This window comes from Danio rerio, chromosome 12, assembly GCF_049306965.1.
Source record: "Danio rerio strain Tuebingen ecotype United States chromosome 12, GRCz12tu, whole genome shotgun sequence".
Classification (NCBI taxonomy): domain Eukaryota; kingdom Metazoa; phylum Chordata; class Actinopteri; order Cypriniformes; family Danionidae; genus Danio; species Danio rerio.
In genome coordinates, this window is record NC_133187.1 from 21,324,947 (window position 1) to 21,349,177 (window position 24,231).

At 36.4% G+C, this 24,231-nt stretch overlaps 1 long non-coding RNA gene across 2 annotated transcripts; it reads left to right on the forward strand.

Moving 5' to 3' along the window:
• Positions 1 to 11,838: 11,838 nt before the first annotated feature.
• On the forward strand, positions 11,839 to 23,658 carry LOC141376792 (uncharacterized). 2 transcript variants are annotated; one of them, XR_012387968.1, is made up of 5 exons: positions 11,839 to 11,912; positions 12,699 to 12,829; positions 13,081 to 13,141; positions 14,329 to 14,377; positions 17,728 to 20,052. It is a non-coding gene; the product is annotated as an uncharacterized lncRNA (long non-coding RNA). The 2 variants fall into 2 exon arrangements; XR_012387969.1 differs by lacking the exons at positions 11,839 to 11,912; positions 13,081 to 13,141 and adding an exon at positions 21,286 to 23,658 and having other exon boundaries at positions 17,728 to 17,764.
• The last annotated feature ends 573 nt before the right edge of the window (positions 23,659 to 24,231 follow it).

Genomic DNA, 24,231 nt, shown 5'->3' on the forward strand with positions numbered 1-24,231 from the left:
TTAACACTTATTTTACACTTGCCTTGTTACATATATTCCACTTACTTGGGTAATAATAAATTGTGCATTATTACATGCAGTCAACCATAAGCCTAATCCTCATCCTGACCCTAACCATATAGTATACCTTTAAATAATTGTAATACATATAAAACGGGACATATTTTCTACAAAAATGGTTACCGTTTTCTTCAAACAGGATTGGACAGTTTTCTGTGAACTGTCTCTTTAATTCTGATTACAAAAATTCTTCACGGCTGCAATTACATGTAAGAAATTACCGTCAAATGTTTTAATAGGCCAAATGTAAATAAAAATGTTTTACCACAAAGGTAATTTGAAGGGTTAGTTTTCACAACAATGCTAGGTAATGTAAGAAGGCTGGATGATTGATTAATTTTTTCTGATTTCTACAATCGTTATCTTTTTATTATTCATATAAAGGGCCCTATCATACACCCGGCGCAGTGGGGCGCAAGACGTGGCGCAATAGTCTTTTGGTAGTTTCAGCTTGGGGCAATTGTCGTTTTGAGGCGTTGCGCTACACTGTTTAAATAGCAAATGCATTAGCGCTCATTTGTGCGTCCATAGGCGTTCTGGTCTAAGAAGGAAGGCGTTCTGAGGCGGACCGCTGGCGCGTTGCTATTTTGAGAAACTATAATAGATTTTTCATTAGACCAAAACTAACCCGGTCTAAACTCCGGCGCAGAGTTGCGCCTCGCTTACGCACTGCTTAATACGCACAAGAGAGCAATAGGCAAATATCTTTACATATGAAAAAATTTAAATATTAAGGATATATATAGGATATAATAAGAATAGATATAGGATATAAATATAAAGGATTAAAATATTACAAAACACATTATTTTCTAGCCTATATAAATATGAAAAACCACTGCTTTTATGTCTTCTTCATCTCGGGAGGCTTTTTTAGTTCATTCATAACAATTTGCTTTTGTATAATGTTATTATTATTTGCAGTATTATTTAATATATCCATATTTATATTTGTTTTATCAAAAACAAGCTTAGATTTGCCCACCTGTCAGGTTTAAGACCATATGGGGCATGGCAGGTGTATTTTGAAATAACTCAGTATTTTGACCACACTTGGTAATTATTGTTCATTTATTCGTTTGCTAGAAATTAGAACTGAATTTAGAAATAGTTTTGAAACAAATATTTGTGCTTAACAAACGAAATTAATTATTTATAGGCTAATTGATGTCTGTGTGTAAAGGTTTTCCTATCCAAGAGCGAAAGTGAAAGTAGTTCCATTATCTCTCATTCTCACGCAGTAGATGCTCTGTTTAACAGTTTTCTGTTAAAAAACTGTCAACTGTTAACTGTTTGCTTGTGAAATGCTCATTTTTTCCACTTAGACTTACTTTGCATCCTGTAAATAGCGAATGCGATCTTGGCGCGACGCAGCTGGGTCTTAAAGGGAATGGGAGTTGAGACTCTAATTGGTTTATTCTCAAAACACACCTATAACTCATTAAGAAAATAAACTCAACCCTTTTAGCTCATGCGCCTTGGCGCAAAGCGCATTTTCCCGTCCGTAAATTAGCAAAAATGCGCTCTGACACGCCCTGAAAGCGTTTGCGCCCTGCGTTTTGCGCTCTGCGCATGGACCGTCAAAATAGAGCCCAAAGAGTTTAATATAATAAGGACAATTTAATTTGATTAAGGATGACATTAAACTGTACATTTTAAGTAAAAGTGTTTTAAAGTATTCACTTCTTCAAAAAATCTTGAAAAAATGTATTCGAGGAAATTACATTTTAAAGGGCACCTATGATGAAAATCAACTTTTGTAAGCTGTTTGGACAGAACTGTGTGTGTGTCCACTGTTATATTGAGGTGATATAAACCCAACAATTTGTTGCAAGTGAAGCAGTGCAGTTTTCCCTGACCACCAAATTAACTGACATATGCCATGTTTCTATAATAGCATGCATACACATGTCAACAGAACATTTTTTTTTGCAAATAAACTGCGACTAAAATATTTGTTACAACTCCCTCTGATTTTTATAAGTTCAAAATGTTTTTAAAACAGAGCATGTCTGTAGTGAAGACAGTAAATTCATTCCCACTATAACCACCACAGGCCGATGGTGTCAGTAAACGCTAATATGTGTAGGTGTGTGTGTATAGGATTTGTGTGGGACTCATCATTTCAGAAAGGCTTGAATAAACTCCACCACAAATATATGAAATGAGCTTACATGGTATTTTTGACTAATGAGCTGTATTTTAGCTTTATCCGTGTCTGTATCTGTCACTGTGCTGTTTATCTGGCGTAATGCATTATGAGAAGTGGATACGCACAAGGTAGTGGTAGGCAGGGAGAAGAAGCTCATTTAGATTTAAAGCCACAGGCTACAAAACAGCTACATTGATTCTGGAGGCTATAATAAGTTATCTGATGGATATTTCGAGCTGAAACTTACTGGCACATTTTAGAGTCACCAACAGCTTATCTTACATCTTGAAAAAGGGGTAAAATAGGTACCCTTTCAAATCTCACAATATTGTTTTTGCTGTATTGTTGGTCAAATAACTGCGGGTCTTAAGGCTAATTTATATTCACTTTTATGCCACAAAAAAATTGACAGTGCTGCACAGAATCTCTACTGCTTACTAACATTTCAAAAGGGGAATGTGAGAATAAAAGAAGCACTTAAAATAGTCTGAGAGTAGCATTATATTACTGTGATAAGTCTAAGTTACTAAATATACAAGTCTAATTTTATTATTATTTTAAATATTTTTACATTTCAACATTGAAATCATCAGCACCAAGTAGCAGCACCGATGTTCAACCCACTCACATAAAGAATATAATTTCACACAAAAGCTTGTAGCTTTAAAGGTCTAGTATGGGAATTTGACACACAGTGATTGTACTAGGCATTGCATTTTTGGATTAAAAAAAATGCAAGCGCAGGTTGCCAGACTAACAGGCGTGAGTCTGACGGTCGACCCTAAAGGTTTATTTGATCCATGTTCTAAATAAAAGCAACGGCACACGATAGAAGCAATATTTTCCCTATTAATAGGAGTTTTTGATCTAACCAACTCCTCAAATTGATATATTAGAAACGGCTTCTATTTCGTGCAGCTGAGCAACATAAACCTTATTGACAATGATCACCTCAGGTACTCCTCATGTGCTTTATTCAGTGTTGAATGCTAATAATGTGAGTTTGAATGCCATTTTACATGACATTTATTGCCATACTACTGAAAGCAGCAGCAGATCTGAAAAATAAAATAATCTGTCTGAAAGTGAACTTTAGAACTGTGAAATAATGCAAACCAACACATATCAGTGATTCAGCATGTACATTTAGGCCCAATCCCAATTCTACCCCTTAGCCCTTCCCCTTACCCCTACTCCTTGTTTTGCGTGTTCACATCAAGGGGTAGGGGTGTCCCAATTCTCTTTAGTTAGAAGGCGTAGGGCTAAGGGGAAGGGATAAATAGCCCTTTGAACAAAGATTTTTCAGGACCACACTCGAAACCAAAGGGGTAAGAAAATTACCGCATTTTACCGCAAATTACCGGTAAGAACACATCAGCCACAATGGCAGAATCAGTGCACCTAGAAGTAAGGAGATCCACAAATGAGTATTTTTTTTTGTCATCACTACAGTACGAATTATTACAACAGACAAGCACATTTTAATATAATCATAACAGTGTTCATGTTTTACCATTATGCTTTAAAAAAAACTTTAAATTTGCAATCTATAATCATAACTCTTGTACAGCAGTCCCACAACATTCTAACACTCGATGAAACTTGAATACCCTGTCAGTAATGTCTAGTCGCTGACAATGACCTTTTTACAGTGTCTGCTATAATGTTAATGTTGTTTTTGGTGTGTTTACATTGATGCATATGGCAGATAAATAAAAAAAATAAAACAACTGGAATAACTACAGCGGTCGTGATCGTCTGATCTCATATGAAGCAAGAGATCACGATGACATATGATGACGTGTGTGACGTTAAAAGAAAGAAGACGTGGAACCCAAATGCAAGTAAAAGTCTTTAATGCTGAACTTAAACAAAACAGGGAAAATTGTGAGTGGCTGGAAGTATAGGAACAATAGAAGCAATTAAAGAGATGGTCCGGTTCGGCAGCGCTGATCAATGTTCATATAACTCATCAACAGAGCAGATCAAACATTCGTCATAGAAGAAACAGGGATGTCTCCAATGTACTCATCAACAGAGCAGATCAAACACTCATCGTAGAAGAAGCAGGGATCATCAGAGACAGTAACAAGGAAATCAACCAAACCACTCACCACCAGCGATATCAGCGAGAGGAGCTTGACAAAAACACAAAGGACCGTGAGCAAACAACGAACTGACAAAGTGAGACAGGAACGCTGGACATTTATAGGCACATAAAATGCGCTACACCTGCAGCGCGCTGATTATCAGCCGAGCTGTGCTACGCAACAGTTCCGGTAACAAAGATCATGTGACCGCTCAGCTGATGACATGAAAACAAACACCCACTGACAGCCACGTGACTCCCATACATCGGCTTTAGCCATGGTGCACGCCCCCACTTGGAGGAGGGTCTGTCTGGCCCTATTCCAAGTGCGGCGGCACCTCTGGACAAAGGCATGAACAGAGGGAACCGCAACTTCAGATTCCAGACTGGGAAAAACTGGTGGCTGGTAACCTAGATTACACTGAAACGGAGAAAGGCCCGTGGCAGACACTGGTAACAAATTATGTGCCTACTCCACCCACGAAAGTTGTTCCAGGAGAATGGATTCTGCGAGACCAAACATCGCAATGTACGCTCAAAATCTTGATTGGCTCTCACAGTCTGGCCGTTACTCAGGGGATGAAAACCAGAAGAAAGACAGTGGCCCCCAATAAACGACAGAATTCTCTCCAGAATTTAGAGACGAAATGCGGCCCCCTGTCAGAGACCACATCCCTCGGGAGGCCATGAATGCGAAAAACATGGTCAATGACAGCAACCGCTGTCTCTCTGGGTGACGGTAATTTGGGCAGAGAGATAAAATAAGCAGCCTTCAAGAACCGGTCCACCACGGTTAAAACTACTGTGTTACCGTTAGAGGATGGAACACCCGTAACAAAATCTAGCGAGATGTGTGACCAGGGTCTCGAAGGCACTGACAGCGGTTGGAGGAGTCCAGCAGGTGGGCGATTGGAAGACTTGGAAACCGCACAGACAGAGCAAGCCAAAACAAAATTGCGTACATCACAAGCCACAGCTTGCCACCAAAATAATTTTTTGATAACAAATAATGTGCGACTCACCCCTGGGTGACAAGCTACCTTGGAGGAATGACCCCACTAGACAACGTCGGACCATAATCACTCTGGCATAAACAAACAACTCGGTGGGCATCCGATCGGGGGCGTTACCCCATCCAGGGCTGCACGGACCCTCGACTCAATCTCCCAGGAAATGTTCGCTACGATGATGTTCTGAGGGAGCACAGGATCAGGAGATGACTTGCGATCCGAAGGATCGAAAAGATGTGACAACGCATCAGGTTTGATGTTCTTGGAACCTGGTCTATACGAGATGGTAAAATTAAACCGTCCGAAAAATAATGCCCACCGAGCCTGCCTGGAGTTCAATCTTTTAGCGGATCTAATATATTCAAGATTTTTATGATCAGTCCAGACGATAAAAGGCAGCACCCCCGGGCCTTCTAACCAGTGACGCCACTCCTCCAAAGCAAGCTTGTCGGCCAACAACTCTCGATTACAAATGTCGTAATTTCTTTCAGCAGGAGATAATCGATGAGAAAAATACGTGCAAGGATGGATCTTGCCATCCGAGGCGGAGCGCTGGGACAGGATGGATCCGACCCCAACCTCTGACGCGTGGACCTCCATCACAAACTGCCGGGAAAGATCAGGGGCAATGATTATCAGGGCTGAAACGAAGCAGCCTTTTAGTTTGGAAAGAGGTGCAGCGAGCTGGCTGAAATTGCGAATAAAACGCTAGTAAAAATTGGCAAAACCCAGAAACCTCTGCAGGGGCTTACGGGAATCTGGGGTTGGCCAATCTACCACAGCCTGAATCTTTTCTGGATCCATGCGCATCCGTCGACTGACACGATATGTCCCAAGAACTGAACCGACTGTGCGTGAATAACGCATTTCTCCGCCTTGACATAAAGCCCATTCTCTAGCAGCCTCTGCAACACTCATCTGACATGTTGAATATGTTCCTGGAGAGAGTGAGAAAAAATCAGAATGTCATCCAGGTAGACATTAATAAACTGATCTATCATATCTCTTAACACGTCATTGACGAGTGGCTGGAAAACAGCCGGAGCAATGGTAAGGCCGAAGGGCATAACGCAATACTTAAAATGCCCTCTAGTGGTGTTAAAAGCTGTTTTCCACTCATCCCCGGGTCTTATGCAAACCAAATGATAAGCATTGCGAAGATCTAATTTTGTGAAAAAGTTCGCCCCTGCTGTCGCTCGAAGGCTGAAGACATTAGCGGCAAAGGATAAGTATTCTTAACCGTGATGCTGTTCAGCCCTCGATAGTCTATGCACGGACGAAGGGAACCATTCTTCTTTTTCTCAAAAAAAAATCCCGCCCCCGCTGGTGAAGAAGACGGGCGGATGATCTTGGCTGCTAAAGAATTTGAAATATATTTCTCCATGGCCTCACTCTCTGGAACAGACAGTGAATATAACTTGCCTTTAGGCGGAGACATACCTGGCAGTAAGTCTATAGCACAGTCATAGTGACGATGAGGAGGTAGAGAAGCAGCCCGGGACTTACTGAACACTCTCTTCAGGTCATGGTACTCACGAGGCACGTTTGACAGATCCACCTGCTCCTCTTGAAACACAGAACAAGACACAGTGGAACAAGCAGACAATAAACAAGACTTATGACAGCTCTCACTCCAGGAAAAAGCTGTGTTGTGACCCCAATTAATGTGAGGCTTGTGTAACACCAACCACGGGTGTCCCAGAATAACAGGATTTTTAACAGTGTTAGTGAGAAAGAAGGTAATATTCTCAGTATGGTTTCCTGAAGTGATGGGTCTTATAGGAGCTGTAATATGTTTGATAGTTGGGAGAGGTAGACCGCTAAATGCGTGAACAGCTATGGGTGAAGAAAGGGAAAAAAAAAGGATTTTTTAACTTCTTAGCTAAATCAGAGTCAATAAAACTCCCCTCTGCTCCTGAATCAATGAGCGCATGACAGGGATGAAAGTTCGAATTGAAATCCAATTTAATGGGTAGGAAAGTGGAATCGGGAGAGTCCTTTCCTGTCATGACCTCGCCCACCAAAAGACTCTTACCAGCGGATGATTTATTGTTCTTGGCCGGACATAAAGCCGCATAATGACCAGCAACCCCACAGTACATGCACAAGCCCCCCGTGCAACGGCGTCGTCTCTCCTCCGATGAGAGGCGGAACCTTCCCACCTGCATGGGCTCTGGTTCCGGATCGGGGAGTGAAGCCTCCGGAAAACAGGTCTGCGCTGCATACGGTTGTCCACCCTTATGGCCAGGCTGATAAGACCGTCCAACGTCTTGGGTAACTCCAAAGCGTAAATCTCATCTTTTATATGGTCCGCGAGTCCGTGAAAGAACATGACCCCACTGAGCCTCACTGTTCCAACCAAACTCAGCCGCCAGGGTGCGGAAATCGATGGAATACTCCGCCACCGTGTGATCTCCCTGACGGAGCTCCGCGAGACGTCTAGATGCCTCTCTCCCTGAAGCAGCCTGATCGAAAACTATCTTGAGCTCCTCTGAAAAGGACTTGAACGTTTGACAGCAGGGAAGTTTCCTCTTCCATGCCGTGGTTCCCCATAATGCCGCCTTACCCGTCAAAAGGTTTATTAAAAACGCCACCTTGCTCTCCTCGGTGGGTAAAGACTGTGGTTGCAGTGAAATATACAGAGAACACTTGGCGATAAATGCTCTGCAAAGTTGGGGTTCACCTGCATAAGACTGTGGTGGAGGCAGTCACAGTTCGGCGGTTCGGGGGATCTCAGTAGCAACAGGAGTGACTGGTGGTTCCATGGAGGGAGCTGGTAGGGTGGATCCGGCGCTGAGACCCGAGCTGAGTCACTGGATTTGTGTTGTCAGCTTCCGATGTACTCATCAACAGAGCAGATCAAACACTCATCATAGAAGAAGCAGGGATCATCAGAGACAGCAACAAGGAAATCAACCAAACCACTCACCACCAGCGATATCAGCGAGAGGAGCCTGACAAAAACACAAAGGACTGTGAGCAAACAACGAACTGACAAAGTGAGACAGGAACGCTGAACATTTATAGGCACATAAAATGTGCTACACCTGTAGCGCGCTGATTATCAGCAGAGCGGCGCTACGGAACAGTTCCGATAACAATGATCATGTGACCGCTCAGCTGATGACATGAAAACAAACACTGACACTGACAGCCACGTAACTCCCACACAAACACAGAGAGAAAAGCACACATACTTAGAAACACGTATCATGATAATGAACTGTCACACAATGCAGACACTTCAAATAAGGAGCAGATGGATCCATAACCGTGACAACATGTGCAGGTGCTGTAGCGGTATCCCATTTCTTAAAGGTAAATTTTAAAGCCCTTCCCCTTCACCCTTAGTTGTAAGGGCCAAGGAGAAGGGGTAGAGGTACAAAAATAGAATTGAAAGCGGGCCTTAATAATGTTAAAGAAGTTTAATATGTATTATTAGATCATTAACCTTACCATTTCAATGGAGTGTAGTGAGTGCATTATTCTGTGCTTCTAAATGAATGTATTTAAATTTCTGTTGTGTTTCATCTAGTGCAAACAACTAAATTGCTTATCACTGCAAATCTGGTCACGTAGAATTTTTTTAGGACACAGGGTTACAATGTAACCTGCTCACCTAATGTTTACGCTCATAATACTATTTGCTAATAGATATCCTAATGTGAACCTCTGAATCTTTAAGAACCTTTATAACTGAATGAGTGAAATATGCGGTTTTCCACCACGAACACCCAGGGTGCTGAAGTATAATTGGCTAAACTGGCATTGAATAGGTTATAAGAACCAAAACAAAGACAGAACGCTCATTTTCAAAGCAGAATATCTGACTTCAGCATTGTTTTTCAGATAAAGAATGTTTGCATGTTTCTTAAATATCTGCAAACATATTATGGTATTTCTATGCTTTAAAAGACTCATAAACTTACATACAGCACCTTTAAGGGATTTAACACTAGATCCAGCTACATCTTTATCAATGGTTCCATGAAAACACTTTAACATTGAAGAATTATTTTCATCCCACAAAATATTTTTTGAACTGTGTAAAAATATTAGTAGGATTCTTGTAGAATAATTTTTCTGCCTTCAAAGATATTTATACTTATTTGAACTTTTTATCTATAGAGTGTACATCAGTGTATCAGTCAGCATACGAGAGAAAACACGCTGTCATTTGCTAACAATCCGCAAAATTCACACTCAATTCCAAATCGAAGGCTTAATGAGCAGAAGCAGCCGACAGGTTTTAAATACAACATGTGTCGCTTGCATAAACAGTTGGGGCAGAAAGACAAGCCAGATTTCGACGGTAATTCAGCTTTGCTTGGGGATCATCTGTTGCTGTTGGCTCTGTTTGCTTTGATGGAAAAGCTGGGAGGAGACGTCATATCAGGCCCATCTGGGAGTGTGAGAGGTAAGAGAGAGAGAGAAAGGCCTTGTGTATAAGAAAGCATGGCACAGTATGTGTCATTTCATCGCAGGAACACAAACAACATCAGTCACCCAACATCCCAATCGAGTCCTTTTCCAACAAGCCCATCAAGATTCAGAACGGAAACGGGAGGCAACCATATGAGAAGAGAAGATTGTCCTCATTAGAAATGTGCTATTTATATGCAGCTTTGTGTGTTTATTGCAAATGTAATTATGATTCAATTATTGTGATTATGCTAATCTGGTGTGTACAAGTCTTAGCGAGACACGAAAACACTCAACAACAAAGAACAGGTACTTGGAGAAGGAAAGCAAACATACTGTGTCTAATTTAGGAACGAAAGGAAGCCGATGCTTCGACACGTTCCATAGATCTAGACAGGAGGTGTCTTAGCTGAGCTTTATAGATCTGCCTGTCCCTGCGAACGTGTCCGCTGTGAGAACCAGACGTTACAGAGATGATCTGTGGCAGCAAACAGCAGATACATGCTGTTCACATTTATTCACACACATATGGTGGGCTGACCACACTGCTTCATGCCAACACACACCAGATTAACCTTCCATGAAGCCAGAGTTCTGCTTGGGGCCCTTATACTGAGAGCACACATGATGTCTGATAAGAGGAGAGACAAAAAATAAAATAAAATAAAATTTTATAAAATAAATGCTGTAAAATTGAACTGGGTTTAGCCTAAAATCAAAATATCTATTAATTGAACATTTTAACTCGATTTAATAAACAATTTTTTATTATTTATTCAAATTTTTCCCCTAATAGATCACCGACAGGTTTTATACAGTAAATGTGCTTACACATTACAAGTGGGAGATTTTTTAATAAATAGTGCAGTACTTGATTTAAAAATAACTGAAGGAAACGCACACTATCTGCTATCTGTGATCATTTATTAAACATTAACATTGAACAACAACTGAAATTAAATCACACATTGGCCAAAATCAACAGTCACAAATTAATAACTTGCACTTTTGAAAACAAAATTAATTATTTAAATGTTTTTCATATTAAAAGTAGAAAATAAGCAGTATTTTTTCTAAAAGAAAAAAGTCTTGTAAATAATGTTTTAAGCAGTGCATTTCTTGAATTTTCTGTAAATAAATATTTTAATGTAAATAATAATTTTATTGTAATGGAAAATATTACGGCTCAAGGTATCTGGTGCAGCTTTCAATCATCTTCACAAAGCAAACATAATTACATTTTTGAGAGGTGCTCGCAAAGGCTGCACCTGACCTTACCACACCTGTGTGTTCGACGCAGACGTTTAAACCAGTCTTAACAGAGGTGCGTTTCCCACACAATGACATAACTCGTGGCTGAACTATAAAAGTACAATGCATCATTTGCGAAAAAAGTAGTACCGAGTGTTTTTTTGAACCACATTAGTTATAATGTAAAACGCTCATAACCCTTTAAACGGGGTTAAGTAAAAACTTCTTTAGAGAAGAACCCCATGATATCTTTGTGCAAATCATATTGTTTTATATTGTTTTATACCCATTTTAAAAAAATGAACATTATTAGTTTGGGTAAAAACATACTTTAGTTTTCCATATCAATTATAATATATGTAAATGGAACATATATGGCCTGTGTTTCCTTTATAAATATTATTGAGAATATTACATATTCTATTCTAAAACATAAAATCACCCTCAAAAGCTAACACATATTCTAATGTCATATACAAGTCAAATAAATATTGAGGCTATTTAATAAGAAATGAATAATAATAAAAATAAAAATAGAAAAAAATTTACCTGAAAAATTGTATTGATTACTTTTTGTTTAATCACCCAGCCTCGTAAAATACTATAATAATAGTAATTATAATAATTCTTAGCTGTAAATAAGATATCTGAAACACTGTTTAGCAGGAAACTGCATACTGTTTTTACTTCACAATTGCAGACTGGAGGTCCCGTGAGATACTTTGAATTGTGCATTTTAATTTGATGTTTGACCTAATCTCAACTGAAAAATAAAAAGAGGGTGGAGCATAAAGTAGCTCCTCCTCTTTAAAAAAAAAAAAACAACCAATAATGTTTTTTTTTTTTACTCGCAGCTCTGCCGATTAGAGTAGTTGAGCTCAAGCGCATCAAATGAAGAGCAAACGAGAAGCGTTTTGAAGAGGTCGAGGTATGTTAGAGCATTTGATTGGTCAAGATTTGATGAGAAAATGAAATATGAGGTAATGAAAAAAATTGTTGCTCCATTTAGGTGGAAGTGACAAACTGCAAGCTTTTATTGTTTACATCAGGTTTTTATCTTCTAGACCAATTTTGTCACTGATTTGGAACACACTAGCTAATAGAAATGCTTACAACTACCAGACTGAAACTAACATCTAAAAATGTTTCTTTTTATTTTTAATTCCAATTCTAATTCTGTCATCATTAACTCAATCTTTATTTGAGTTTTTTTCTGTTGAAGACAAAGTTAGATATTTTGAAAAATGTTGGTTTCTTTGAGCCATTGACTTCCATAGTAATTCGTTCCTACTAAGTCGATGGGTGCAACCAGCATTCTTCAGAATATCTTCTTTTGTCTCCTTCAGAAAAAAAAGCACACGAGAGGAAAGTAAATGATGTGGTAATATTAATTTTAGAGTAAACTATCAATTTTATGTTAATTTGAATATATTTACAGTTATAATGCATTATTAAAAAACAAAGTTGCTCGTTAACATTAGTTAATACACCGAGTTAAGATGGACTACTAATAAACAATCATATGTTCACTAAATACAGTAGCATTATCCATGATCAATAAATACTGTAATAAATGTATTGTACATTGATCATGTTAGCAAAATTGCTTAACTAATGCAATCTTATTGTAAACTGTACATTTTTTGTCAGTGAAAATTGCTTCACTAAATTTCCAGCTGTCTTTTTTTAGTTGCACCAATTATTTTTTTTTCAGGGAAACTGCTAAAGCTGTGACACACCAAGCTGACGTCACTCAACTTTCAGCGGCAAAAGCCAAAGCCTCATGGGATAGTAAAGTGTCCATCACATGCACATTTCAGAATCTCACCAGAAATAGTCATCCTGGTATGTCATACCTACTGCAATGTTTTATGGGTACTATGTATTCAGACACGCTAGGTTCATGTATTGTTTTATTTTTTTATTTTATTTTATTTTTTGCCTATTTCTGTATATAGTTTGTATGAATATTCAGATGAAGGGTTATAGTGTTGTCTCATGGCAGCAGTTGCGTCTCAGCCATAAAGCTGCAGGCAATTAGCATATACATTTTGTCCATGAAAAGTCATTCTACAGGACTTTTTCTAAAATTACAGTTTATCAAATAGTGACTTATGGAGAAAGCTGAAGCCCCTGGGAAGAAAAGTGAGTCAGTAGGTAAGAAAAAAATAATGCACACTGCAAAGTAGGTACACTTATTATAAGACATAGTTTATGACCATTAATTAAAATGAAATGATTTTATAAAATAAATACATGTAGTATGAACAAAACTGCAACCCTTTCACAAATGGCACTCTGAATCCTTGTGTCTGTGAATCCTTGAGTTCACATTTGGTCTAAAGGGCACATAGTGGATACAAAGTGGGGTGTACTTGAGCATACTTGAAAGTATACATGAGGGGTAAACTGATTAATGGGACACAGTGTTTCCCAAACCTGTTCCTGGAGGCACACCAACAATACATGTTTTGGATGTCTCCTATATCTGACCCATTAACTTCAGGTTTTGGAGTTTCTTCTGATGTTCTTATGAGTTGATTCAGATTGTGTTTGATTAGGGAGAGTTTGAAAATGTATACTTTTGGTGTGCCTTCAGGAACAGGGTTGGGAAACACTGCCCACTTATATTGTATGTGTCACCTGCTTTTTCAAATTGGGATTGGGAATCGTATGCACTTTTTCACTGTCATCGTGGTCCCGCTTGTTGTTGGACCTGGAATTTAATAAGAATTATTTATATTATTTAGAAAATGACCCATTAATTTTATTTTTTTAAAGTCTACCCCTACCTTAACCCTGAAGCCAACCACCACAGTTGTACACAGTCATTCTGTTTTTACACAGAATGTAAAAACAGAATGACTTTATTATCCATAATATTTATCAATTATCCTAAATTGTATTTTATTTTTACCTACCCCTCGCAATAATGTTAAAATAATAATTATTGTTATACAGGGCCACAAAAATGATGCTATATTGATGTGACTATCCGCAGCTGTATTCCTACTAGACTTTAACCTTGGTTGCTTTACTTCCACAATAACACAACCATTGTGTCATGGGATTTGTAAAATGTCACAGATGCACATTTCAGAATCTCGCTGGAAGGGCACTTGTTGCCTACAGTCTTATAAGTACTAGGATTTTAGACATGTTTGTACGTTTTTTGGCATACAATATAGTATGGAAGTAGGCATATCAGATGCAGGGTGATTGTGTTGTCTTCTCACATTGGATGTGTATCAGTGCTTGAACACACTAAAAAGACTGCAGGCCACAACATGTGAATTCATGACATGTCTTTCTTCTGTGCACTTTTTTTTTATTATATCGAATAGTGACTGATGGAGAAAGCTGAAACCCCCAGGGTGAAAAAGAGAGTCAGAGGTAAGTTATATCAAAAGCACTGGTTGCACAACACACACTAAAGCTGCGGTTCTCAATCCTGCTCCCCCATATGTTCATTTAAATTGTATTTATTTACGGAGGTACAGTTGAAGTCAGAATTATTAACCCGGCTTTAATTTTTTTTCTTTTTTAAATATTTGTTAAATGATGTTTAATAGAGCAAGGAAATGTTCACAGTATGTCTGATAATATTTTTTCTTCTGGAGAATGTTTATTTGTTTATTTCAGCTAGAATAAAAGCAGTTAAAAAAAAAAAATCCATTTTAAGGTAAAAATGATTAGTCCCTTTAGGCTATTTTTTTTTCTTAATAGTGTAGAGAGTAAACCATCATTATGCAATAACTTGCCTAATTAGCATATCCTGTCTAGTTAACCTAATTAACCTAGTTAAGCTCTTAAATGTCACTTTAAGCTGTATAGAAGTGTCTTAAAAATATCTAGTAAAATATTATTTACTGTCATCACGGCAAAGATAAAATAAATCAGTTATTAGAAATTAGTAAAACTATCATGTTTAGAAATGTGCTGAAAAAAATCTCCCAATTAACTAACTAATAATTCTTATTTCAACTGTATATTATTTCACACTTCACACACTTCACTTTTTAGTAAGATGGTATAGACAATGCCATTATGGAAATAAGTGAATGAATTCTAAAATTTTGAAGAAAAATAAAGGTTTCTCATGCTCAGGATATTAAAAGGGTAGTAATAGTAATAAGGGTGAGGGGACTAGGAAACAATACACACCGTGTAGGGATGTGCCAGATATAAGAGCACTTTATGCATGAAGCTCTTCTCACTAGCTATCTTAATCAGCTGTGTTAAGAGAGACATACAAAATATGCAGAGCAAAGGGGCGCAAGGACCAGGGCTGTTTCTCAATTCTAAGAATGCCGAAAACAGACCTATGTTATCAAGGAGATTACTCTCTGTGTCTTGCCAAGTTACCTTGAAAGAAAAAACTTGGAAGACCACATGAACACCGAATACTTCCTCTGAGAAATGATTTGCTGCATTCTTCCAGATGGTCAAATGACCTTCACGCATTTTAATGGAAAATTATTTAAAGATTTCACCATGTTTTTTTTTGTTGTTTTGTTTTTGTTTTTTTGCTTTTCAATACAAATAATATTAACAGAACCCTTTCAAAGATGCTTTGCACAGTACAAATAATACAGATTTTAATATGAAATTCAGCAAATAAACACCATTAATGTGTTTTTACCTTAATAATGAATAAACTGCTGCACTTCCCACCTCTTTTATTTAGCCTCAACGACTTATTGGACTTCTAGAGCAAATACTGAGCTCTTGGCTGCATTTGATACATCCTTGATATTAAGAACACATCCGTGTCCTCCATTCCTGTGGTCTTGAGTATTGGAACTTTTGTAGTTGATGATGACATTACACGAGAAAACAAAGCTGCAAGATCGCTTTAGAGTGGATATTGAGAAACAGTCCAGGATTGGAAAACACTGCTCTAAAGGATGTACTGTGGTACAACATTTGTTTGAAACGCACCTCATTACTTCATCTTATATTGACCTTATTCCTCATGTACAAGTGGCTACAACCATTGGAATCTATTAGGCTCGAGACTTTTGGTCTCATTCACTTGCAATGGTCTTTAGATGTCAAAAAAGTCTCGTTTTATTGCTTGTTGTTAAAAACTGTAATTTTTTTATTATATTATTATACTTTTTGTCTCGTCATGAACACACTTGTTTGTAGAGCAAGTAGTTTGACAGTTTTCTGCCATTTATAATTCCTAGTCATTTTTCACATACCACCTGCATCAGAAGTTTTAAACAATTGCAAAAATTAGCACACTTTTACATTGAATAATAAGGTCAATATACAGCAGTTTAAATGTGTGAATTATGAAATTCGGGGCTCTCCCGAATTTTATCTTAAACTTTTGCAGCCTATCTTTGAGTCCACACTTTTTGTGAAATGCGTTGAACGACATGCTGTGACTGTAGTTGTAGTCTGCTGTGCAGTTCTGAGGTTAAATGAGAGATAGGGGAGAGCGGGCACAAAGCAACACTTTTTGGTTTTGGCCAAATAATGAACAAAGTAATGGGGTTAGACAAACCATTTGTTTTCACCAACAACACACAAGCCTCTCCTACAAATGAGCACTGGTTGTATGATCACCTGGCTTATGGTTTCTGTGCAGTATTGCAAAAAGTGCCAGGAGAATAAATGTTACTACTTACCCCACCTGTAAGGCAAGTTGTAGCAGACGGGGTTAGTTGTACCACATGCAGATTTTACTATTTACAATTAATTTAAATCCAGTTTACTCTAAATAATAGCTAAAAAAGTTCCAAACATTACTCTCAAAATTCAAAAATTATTTTGTTCATTTACAGTAGTTAGTGTCCAACAGTGTGCGGCTTATTTGTAACACCCAGTTACAACTAACCCCGTTATGTCATATTTTTCTCAAAACTGGCTTGCAGTCACTGTGTGTGTTTATTTTATTTTTTTTACATCTTTCTAAATGGTTCCATCTTTTAGCCTAGAAGTCAATAATCACAACAGTACAACATTTTAGGTTCACACTTTCACAGATTAAAAAAAAAATGACTGTAATAAAAAAATCCTTTTATGCTGCAAAAATAGTTTCTCCTGTGTTTCTCATCCAAATTTGCTGAACTTTTTCAATAATTGGCAGGAACACATCTGCCGACATTGTGGTGAAAACCTCGGAAGCATGCCAGGGTCAACTCTGAGCAAATACCTTAAAACTCCATGTTACATTTTACCCCTTGTTTCTTTGCGCCCTTCGCTCCCCTACATACAAGATGTAATAGAAGGACATGTATATAGCATATAGTTCAATGAAATTTAAGTGAATTTAAAGCCAACTGTAGTTGTGGCAGTAGTGTACACTGAGAGTTCATATAGATTGGTTCTCGAGTACTCTTGTAAGAGCTGAACTTAAAGGTCATTGTAAGTCTGCTAGACCTCAAGTGCACATGAAGCAAGCCACTTGGGATTGGGCATTAGACGCAAATCTTTTCCTTGTCATGTGATCCACAGCATTAGGGCCTCATGGGATAGTAGAGTGTCCATCATGTAGATGCTTCAGAATCCCACAGGAAGTAGTCAACTGGGTATTTCATAGTATATCTACTGACCAATTAAGCACAATAAATAGTGTGATGAGCCACCGACATGTGAATCATACTACAAAAACGAGCAAACTAGCATGTGAATTTATATTGACATCCATTTTTAGGAACCAGAGATTATATAGAAGTCAATGGCTGTATTGTTTCAACATTCTTCAGAATATCTTCTTTTGTATTCAACAGACAGAAGAAGCACAAATAGGATTGGAAGAAGTGGAGGGTGAGTAAAGTAAATATTGACAGTATTGTCATTTTTGAGTGAACTAACAGTTCAACTGTAACTAATCAGCAAGCATCATCGACAGTCCATGTTTATTGTTTAAAAAGCAAAGACAGAACTGCAGATTTACAAACTGAAAACATCACATTGCTTGCTTACCATTCTGAATATCAATAATGCTTTCATGATTTCATGTTGTCATTAAAGGATTTGCATATTTGAAGGCTTGGATAAGACGGTAGAAAAATTAGAGCAGCTTAAGACTCTGCTGTCTTGATTTGAATGTGTTTGCTTTGAAGACCTACATTTATTAGCGAATGAAAATTCAATATGAAATGGTGTATTTATTGTTCAGCACAGCATTGACGCTCAAAGGTAAAATTAGCCAACTTACCTAATACCTTACAATTCAGTGTGTTATCATTAGACAGACTGTACATACAATACAGCATGTGTGTAACCCAAGTTTGTGTTTTTGTTCATTTAAAAAAAAAAAATTTGCCATTTTACTAGAAGTGTATTTTTGTACATTCCCATTTCCCAGTAGTTGTGTGTTTTTTGTACGCTCCATTTGCATAATTTTCCCTATGGTTGTATAAATTTATTAATTTCATTATCCTTTTTGTCATTTTCACATTAGTTACAGTTTGGTTTTTTATTTTGTTCCATTTTTTGCTCATTTTTCAATGCTTGTTTACTGCATTTTCCACCTTTTTTTCGCTTCATTTTCCATTTTTGCTGTTTTCCCAGTAGTTTTGTATTTTTGTTAATTCCATTTTCCAGTTTTGCCATTTTCCCCACCATTTGTGTATTTTTGTATGCTCCATTTTCACCATTTTTCCAGTGGTTGTATATTTTTATTCACTGTATTTACCATTTTTGTCATTTTCACAGTAGTTATGTTTTTATTGTTCATTCCATTTTGCATTTTCTTCAATGCTTGTACAGTTGGTCAAAATTATTAGCCCCTCTTTGATTTTTTTTTTCCTTTTTAAATATTTTCCGAAATGTTCACAGTAAGTCTGATAATATTTTCTCTACTGGTGAAAGTCTTATTTGTTTTATTTTGGCTAGAATAAAAGCAGTTTTTAATTTTTAAACACCAATTTAAGGTCAAAATAATTAGCCCCTTTAAGCAATATATTTTCTCGATAGTCTACAGAACAAACCATCGTTATACAATAACTTGCCTAATTACCCTAAACTGCCTAGTTAACCTAATCAACCTAGTCAAGTTTTTAAATGTCACTTTAAGCTGAATAGAAGTGTCTTGAAAAATATCTAGTAAAATATTATTTACTGTCATCATGACAAAGATAAAATGAATCAGTTATTACAAATGAGTTATTAAAACTATTCTGTTTAGAAATGTGTTGAAAAAAAAATCTTATCTTCGTTAAATGTAGATTAGGAGAAAAAATAAACAATGGGTCTAATAATTTAGGGGGGCTAATATTTCTGACTTCAATTGTATACTGTATGTGGCATCTGCTTTTTTCCAACTCGGATTGGGAATCAGACCCACGTTTTCACTGTCATCTTGGTTGTGGTTGCTAGAAGAGATACAGCTGCAGCCGGCAGATAATAAGAATTATTGGTAACACTTTATAATGACTACATATGAATCATTTATTAAGCATTAGCAAATAGTGAATTCATTATTTGTTTAGCATTAACTCTAAATCAATAGGTAGTTAGTAAGCAGTTTATAACTGCAGCTACAAATGCTCTATTCTTGACTTATAGGCACATTTATAATGTGCTTAATAATTGTATTTTTATATATTGTTAATTATTCATTTTTAACAAGTATTGCATTATTTACAAACCTTTGTATTTAAGAGTACTGTTTTTTGAGATCATTCAAAGTGAGTTAGTAAATGATTAATAAACTATTAAAATCAACGTTTATATACATTATTATTATTCAGGCATATAGTAATACTTATGTTAATAAATACTTTAATAACTCAACTTTATCCAGTTTTGTGACCTAATCTAAAGTAAGGACTATTTATGCTTTATATATCCCTTATAAATGACAATTAAAGGCTCAGAATCAATAATAATCTTCGCAATCCTATCTAAATAAATAAAATTACTGTAAAATATAAATGTTGCTGAATAACAGGAGTGTTAAAATATAACACACAATTAAAACAATGACAGTATAATAATTTAACAATATAATATGATTCAACAGTAAGTTATTTAACGATGTCTAAACTTTTTAGATAAGGTTGCAAAGATTTATTTTTCATTTTATACAGTTTCATTTTTGCATCTTCAAAAAAAAAAAAAAAGAAATAAATAAAGTCATTTATTTATCCTGTTTGAAATATAACTGAGCCTTTAATTGTCATTTATAGGGGATTTATAAAGCATAGATAGTCCTCACTTTAGATTAGATCACAAAACTGGATGAAGTTGAGTTAATAAAGCATTTATTAACATAAAAAATACCTATTAGTATTTAGCTGAATAATAATGTATATAAACATTAATATCAATAGTTTATTAATTATTTATTAACTCTGAATGATTTAAAAAAAAAAACAACAACAACTAACTACTCTTAAATAACTGGTTTGTAAATATTGCAATACTTAATTTAGTCATAAAACAATTCATCATTAACAAATTATGAAAACACAATTATTAAGCACATTAAGTCAGGTGCTTATAAGTCAAAGATAGAACATTGGTGTCTGCAGTTATAAACAGCTTACTAATGTTTATTAATGTAGAGTTAATGCTTAACAGATAACAAGTTCACTATTTGCTAATGCTAAACAACTGGTAGTGTGTAGCGCAATAATACTTAATAATTACCCAATAATTGTATTTTATTAATATTTACCCCTACCTTAACCCTGAAGCCAATCACTACAGTAATGTAAAAACAGAGTTCTATGAGTATTATTCATAATATTTATCAAATTATCCTTTAATTTTTATTTTATTAATAGTATTTTATTGTTATACAGGGTCACAAAAATGATGCTATATTGATGTGAGTGTCCGCAGCTGTATGCCTACTAGACTTTAACCTTGGTTGCTTTACTTCCACATGAACTCCACCATTGTGTCATGGGATTGTAAAGTGTCTCAGATGAACACTTCAGAATCTCGTTGGAAGGGCACTTGTTGCCTGCAGTCTTATAAGTACTATGATTTTTCCAAGAAGTGTATTTTTGTACATACCTGTTTCCCAGTAGTTGTTTTTTTTTTCTTCAATACATTTTCCATTTTTGCCGTTTTCCCAGTAGTTTTGTATTTTTGGAATTTTTTTTTGGAATACAAACCTTTTTGTATTCATTCATTCATTTATTCATTCATTTTCTTTTGGCTTAGTCCCATATTCATCAGGGGTTGCTACAGCGGAATTAACCAGCAACTTATCCAGCACATGTTTTACACAGCGGATGCTCTTCTAGCTGCAACCTAGCACTGGGAAACACCCATACACATTCATTCACACACATACTATGGCCAACTTAATTTATTCAATTTACCTACAGCGCATGTCTTTGGACTGTGGAGGAAACTGGAGCACCCGGAGGAAACCCACACGAACATGCAAACTCTACACAGACACAGGTATGCCGACTGACCAAGCCAGGACTCAAACCATGTTTTAGTAAACATTTAAATTTGAAAGAATATAGCCTCAGCACAACAGTAACTACATAGAAGACCAATATTGTTCAGAGTCACTTTTATTCCAGTTGACAGAAGTTCGCAACATCAGCAGTCAGTCAGAATCTATTCTAGTTTGAAAGAGCTTGAGCATAAAAAGCAGCTGATGACAAAACTGCAGTGTGTTCTTATAACCAATAGAGCATTATCACGCGGTAGTGTGGACGATAATATACTGTAGTTATCATTAAACAGTACTTATTCTTTATAGTTATCATTTATAGTGTGCTTTAGCCTTCACATAATAGATAACTATGCAATTTTGATAGTCATTCGAATTCAATGGGAATGAAGTCCACACTGCAATGATAATAACACAGAGGAGCCGTGTCACTGAAATGACTTTTAGAATTCTATTTTCCAACTAATGAACAAAAAAATCATTGAGTAGCCATTCAGAATCCATTTAAAAACATTCATTTGTTATAATAGCTAATATTCCTGGTTGTCGGTGTGAAAAGGCCTTTAGTTTAAAATATTAAACTTCTTATAGATTTGCTTTTTAAATTCACTATACTTTATTTTATGAGTAATAATAATGATAAATGTTCCATTTTTCCCCATCATTATAAAAATAAATGTAGTCTGATAAACAGTGGCTGGAGTGAAAGGAATGACTTTTCCCCTTTGCCCAGAAGCTTTCTTTTACACCCCATGGTTCTGGTGGTCTAGACATGTTTTGACAGGTGCATAGTGTTATTTTTTCCATGTTCCTCTCTAGAATCAAAGTGATCCAGCCATGAAATGTCACTTCTCTGTGCACTTAAGCTCTGGTATATCTAGACTTTTTAATTATATTGAATTGTGACTGATGGAGGAAGCTAAAACCTCTGGGAAGAAAAACCGGTAAGATAGCCAACATTATATGAAAATGTCACTTTCTGTGATTTTTGCATTAAAAACTTTAAATGTTTTCATGAAAAGCATTTGCACCTGATTGCATTGCTAAGAACAGACTGCAGAATTATTTTGTTGGTTACAATAGTCATGATTTTTGTTCCTATATTTATGAGATGGTTTTGTGTGTGTGAAAAAGAAATGTGTCAGACAACCAGTGATAATATGTTAGAAATAAACAAGTAATCAAACAAATAACTGTTTCCCCTTTAAAAATGCTGTTATTTTTACTAGCAATAAACTCCAATGTTAATATAATATGGTGTAATTGAGCTCACTGGAGCAGATTCCATAGGCTCTCTGCTAAAGGACTGATCTAGTGTGTGTGTTAAGGTTGATTGTTTTGTGTGTGCTGGGACATGGGACATCTTGCTTTTTCATTTCTTTTTCAGTTGTGGTATATATGTGCGATAAATAATAAGTGTTTTAAACAATCTATTGCTTTATTGCTCAACTATAGCAATGATTATATTTACAGTAAAACATTAAATTTGATACACTGTAAAAAAATGCTGGGTTCCACACAATCGATTTGTGTTGGGACAACATGAAGGAACTATGTTAACCCATTTACAAACTTAAGTATATTAAACATAAAAACAATTGGTTTGTCCCAACAAAATCTCAAAAGTTGTGTTGTTTCAGCCGATTTAATGTAAGTTTGAACAAGCAACAAAACATTTTTTTAGTGTAGGTGTCTTTCACATTGTCAAACAGCAGCATTCAAATATTGTATATCAGTGTAAATGTTTTAACAATTTGTTCTATTTAGTGTCCTTTGATTATTTAGCGTTTAATATTACAGGGCATCAACGATTTTTGTTTTTATTTACTTTTTTTTTCTTTTGACCAAAGTGCTGTACATAAAATTGAACTTCATCCAAAGTAAAAAAAAAAAAAACACATTCATTCATTCATTCATTTTCTTGTCGGCTTAGTCCCTTTATTAATCCGGGGTCGCCACAGCAGAATTAACCGCCAACTTATCCAGCAAGTTTTTACGCAGCGGTTGCCCTTTCAGCCACAACCCATCTATGGGAAACATCCACACACACACACACTCACCCACACACACACTACGGACAATTTAGTCTACCCAATTCACCTGTACCGCATGTCTTTGGACTGTGGGGGAAACCGGAGCACCCGGACGAAACCCAAGCGAAGGCAGGGAGAACATGCAAACTCCACACAGAAATGCCCACTGAGCCGAGGCTCGAATCAGCGACCTTCTTGCTGTGAGACGAACGTGCTACCCACTCGGCCACTGTGTCGCTCGTTAGTACAAAACATTGAGGGAAAAAAAAAAAACATAACAGATTTAACACAACTAGGTGCAGACTGAGCAGGTGAGTTTTTAAATGATTTAGATAGGATAGTTGCTCCTCTAATCTCTAAATGTGACAGATTTCTAATCTTCAATTTGGACAGATGAACTGAAAGAAGATTTTGATTACTGAATTATAAATTTCTAGTGGGAGTATATAAATGCAACAGCTCTGAAAGATAACCAGTGGCTAGATCATTTAAAGACTTATACACCAGTAAGAGAACTTTAAAATCAATAATGAATTGAATTTATGTTTGTGAGTCTCCTTGCTTGCTTGGGCAGCATGTTACCTCGGTGGCTGGTGTATTCAGGGAAATCTCCTGAATACTCCTTCATTTGTATTGTGGTCCTACAACATCTTGCACTACATTTTTTAAGGTGGTTGCAAATCAAAAATTTTAAAGTTACTAAATTTAATTGGTTTCTTTAAATTTAGCCCATATAAATAGTTTGTAACCAAATGTATCTTAATTTTTAGTAAATCCAATGAATGGTTTTTATAGTGTACTTTAAAAGGGCTATCAGGCATTTTCCCCAATCC